At 43.4% G+C, this 4,395-nt stretch overlaps 1 non-coding gene across 1 annotated transcript; it reads right to left on the bottom strand.

The window, feature by feature from the left end:
• Positions 1 to 2,232: 2,232 nt before the first annotated feature.
• trnat-agu (transfer RNA threonine (anticodon AGU)) lies at positions 2,233 to 2,306 on the bottom strand. Its single transcript has one exon. It is a non-coding gene; the product is annotated as a tRNA-Thr (tRNA).
• Between the last annotated feature and the right edge of the window lie 2,089 nt (positions 2,307 to 4,395).

Below are 4,395 nucleotides of genomic sequence, written 5' to 3' on the forward strand. Positions count from 1 at the left end.
CCTTTCCTTTATTAACTGAGGTATAGAATATAAGGGTGATCTGGGTGTCCATGTCAATAAGTCACTGACAGCTAACATGCAGGTGCAGCAAGCAATTAGGAAGGCTAATAGTATGTTAGCCTTTATCGCAAGAGGATTTGAGTACAGGAGTAGTGAATTCTTGCTTCAATTGTATAGAACACTGGTTAGACCGCACTTGGAGTACTGTGTGCAGTTTTGGTCCCCTTACCTCAGGAAGGATATTATTGCCATGGAGGGAGTGCAACGAAGGTTCATCAGACTTGTTCCTGGGATGGTGGGACTGTCCTATGAAGAGAGATTGGGGAAATTGGGGCTGTATTCTCTAGAGTTTTGAAGAATGAGAGGTGATCTCATTGGAACCCACAAAATATTTAAAGGACAGTCAGGGTAGATGCAGCTAAGATGTTTCCCCTGGTTGGGGAGTCGAGAACCAGGGGACGCAATTTCAAAATAAGGGGCAAGCCACTTAGGACAGAGATGAGGAGAAATGTTGTTACTCAGAGGGTTGTGAATCTTTGGAATTCTGTAACCCAGAGGGCTGTGGAAGCTCAGTCATTGAGTATGTTTAAAGCAGAGATTGATAGATTTCTAAATACAAATGACATAAGGGAATATGACGAAAGTGTGGGGAAAAGGGCATTGAAGTGGATGATCAGCCATGATCATATTGAATGGTGGGGCAGGCTCGATGAGCTGAATGGCCGACTCCTGCTCCTATGTTTCTATGTTCCTAACTCCACATTGTCGATGAGACACAGCCTCAGGCCGACTTGTCGGGTGTTGCAAACAGATAACACTGCTTCTGATCTTCACCAGAACAGAGTGAGATGTGAAATTGATCATCAAACAGACTGTGAGAGAATGCAACAGAATAAAACACATGGAGAGACACTGTGGAATAACAAATAGATTTGATTGGAATGTTGAATTTTGATTGGAATGGATAAAACAGCAGAAACAGCAGATTAAATTGGGACAGAAAAGAGAAACTGATGGGAAGAAGGAAGAAAAGAAAGGATGGATCTGTTCACTTTTTTCAGTTTTTTCACTGGTCCATCAAAGCTGAATTTAAAAAAGATGCAAAAAACAGAGAATTTCACCAAAAATTGAGATTAAATGCTGCCGAAACCTTGAATTGAAGGATGCCCCAACAGATCACCTGTTTAACTGTCTCCTCACTGGGGGATTTCAATCAATGAGCAATATTATTCTCTACTTTTCTTTTGTTAAATGAAACCACTACTGTCACTTGGAGTTAATATCCCTGTGTTCCAACTCCTGAATAATAAAATTGTGAGTTTCGTGATATTTTCTGGACACATTTCCTGCTGAAAGAACGAAGAACTCTTTTCTAATTTACACAATACTATATACACACTCATCAAGCCTCCGAAACTGGCATCCTTGGTGCTGCTCTCTCCTCCCAAACCTCATCTCATGTGACTGTTACATCATCACTCTGATTGTGGGAGGGGTTAATCCCACTGTCTTCAGCATTAACCCTTTACATCCTCATACTGCACTGTCTGTCCAAAAAAATCGGTGGAGGGAACTTGAATTATCAAAACAGCAACAGCTGCCAGTTGAAAATCAACTCAACCCATCAGAGAGAGACTGTCAGAGAACTTCCTGCATCCAGTCCTGACCCCGTCACATTAAGCAGCTGCTCAGCCAGACCCCACTCTCATCAACACTGAACATTTTTACTGAGACCCTTCAAATACTGTTTATAAAAGGCCGCAAAGATCAAAGTTCACACAGTTGTATTAAATACAACAAAGTTTAATATCTTCTCACCGTTTCTCGGTAACCACATGAGACATAGGTTTTCTTATTTGGTTCCTTTGATTTTTCTTGTTCCTGACTGACAAATATTCCAAACCTCAGATAAACCCTCCCACTTGCGTCATGTCCCAGTCTCGGTTAAAAGCAACACATAATGACACAAACACTCTCCTTCAGTGAGATTAATATCAAGCTGTTTTCCAGGTTGAATGTAACTGTGAACAAATTTATGTCAAAGAAGTTACCTTTGATGTATCAGCACTAAAATTCTGTACAAGGAGGAACAGCCATTCCAAAATCATTTCCTTCACAAAGGCTGTTTTTTTATGTGATTGAAATTCATCATGTATTTTGAATTAAAGTTCACAAGACACAGATGTCAGTGTTGATAATGAAACTTTTCAAGCATGTTGCTAATGTGAAATAAGGCTCTGCTGGGAGTTGAACCCAGAATCTCCTGTTTACTAGACAGGTGCTTGAACCAACTAAGCTACAGAGCCAGATCACAAATGTGCATGTAATTGAAATCAGAGGAAGGTCTTGTAGATAGTGGTCAGGCTTTGGCGAGTCAAGAGCTGAGTTCGTCACGGCAGAGATCCCAGCCTCTGACTCGCTCTTGTAGTTGTCGCTGTCGTTGTAATTGTAATAGGCAACCGTCCGTCTCGGAAGACGATGGGCTACACCCGGGGTGTACGTCACTTCTGTATTAAACATAGTTTGTTGTGGCTGTCGAGGATGACTCGTGAGTGACAATCCCTTCCGCAGCTGGTACAGATGAATATCATTGGCCCGAGGTCGACTGATAATTTTTCCTTCCTCTGAGCTCTCTTTCCCACCATCTGGTCATTTCTTTTGTCCTCTGCTTTTCCCATGGTCTTCCTGAATGCCTTTCTCCAGGAATTCCAGTCAGCAGGAAGGACTTCCCATGCATCGACTCCAATCCCAGTCAGCTTGAGATCTCACTTTGCAGATGTCCTTGTATCACAGACGTGGGTGACCTGTTGGTCTCATGCTGATAGCAAGCTCACCAAAGAGCGTGACTTTAGCAAAGCGACTGTCATCCATTCAGCACACATGACCCAGTCAACAGAGTCACCGCTGACTCAAGAGGGCAAACATGCTGCAGATCCCTGCACGCTGGTGTACTTCCTCATTCGACACTCTGTCCTGCCAGGAGATGCCCAATATCCATCTGAGACAGCGGAGGTGGAAGCTGTTCGGCTGCTTTTCTTGGCTTGTATAAGTTGTTGATGCTTCTCTACTATAAAGGAGGGTGCTGAGAACACAAGCCTGTTGCACGCAGAGCTTCACATTTTCGATCAGTTTGCTGTCGGTTCACACTCGTCTTCTCAACTTTGACATGACAGCTGCAACATTGACAATCCTGGTGCTGATTTCAGTATCAAGGGACAGATTGCTGGTGATTGTTGATCCAAGGTATGTGAAGCTGTTGACAACCTCCAAAGTGAGGTTGTCGATGTTGATGGAAGGTGGAGTCTCTACGTCCTGGCCCATAACTTTGATCTTCCTGATGCTGATCGCCAGTCCAAATTCCTTGCAGGCCAGGGAGAACCGATATACAAGCTGCTGTTAATGAACTTCATTATGGGATGTCAGCACAGCGTCATCAGCAAACAGCAACTCACAGACCAAGAACTGACTCATTTTGGTCTTGGTGCGCAGTCTTGCCAAGATGAACAGCTTGTCATCAGCTCTGGTATGCAGGTGGACACCCCCATCTGAGTCACTGAAAGTTTAAAATAGCAGCATGGAGAAGAATATGCCAATTGTAAAGGATGTGAGCTGTGAGGAGGTTACAAGGAGGCTTCCAGGGGACTTGGACAGGGTAAGTGAATGAAATGACAGATGGAATATAATGTGAATAAATGTGAAGTTATCCACTTTGGTAGAATAAACAGAAAGACAGAATATTTCTTAAATGGTGAGAGGTTGGGAAGTGTTGATGTCCAAAGGGACCTGGGTGTCCTTGTTCATGAGACACTAAAAGCTCGCATGCAGGTGCAGCAATCAATTAGGAAGGCAAATGGTATGTTGGCCTTAACACAAGGGGTCATGAGTACAGGAGTAAAGATGTCTTGCTGCAATTGTATAGAGCCTTGGTGAGATTGTGCTGGAGTATTGTGTACAGTTTTGGTTTCCTTATCTAAGGAAGGATATACTTGCCACAGAGGGAGTGCAACGGAGGGTCACCAGACTAATCCCTGGGATGGTGGGATTGTCTTATGAGGAAACTGGGCTTGTATTCCTTAAAGTTTCATTTAAAAGGCCATTTAAAACTGAGATAGGGTGGAATTTCTTCACTCAGAGGGTGGTGAATCTTTGGAATTCTTTACCTCAGGGGTTTGTGAAAGTTCAATCATTGAGCATGTTCAGGACAGAAATTGATAGAAATCTTGATACTCATGACATCAAGGGATATGGGGAGAGCACGGGAAAGTGGTGTTGAGGTAGATGATCAGCAAGGATGTAATTGAATGACGGAACAGGCTCGACAGGTTAAACTTCCTCCTCCTACGTTCCGAAGAGAGTTGTCACCAGGACACAGCCCTGTTTTATCCCACTGCTGAT

The sequence above is a fragment of the Heterodontus francisci genome, chromosome 35 (assembly GCF_036365525.1).
Source record: "Heterodontus francisci isolate sHetFra1 chromosome 35, sHetFra1.hap1, whole genome shotgun sequence".
NCBI classification, from domain to species: domain Eukaryota; kingdom Metazoa; phylum Chordata; class Chondrichthyes; order Heterodontiformes; family Heterodontidae; genus Heterodontus; species Heterodontus francisci.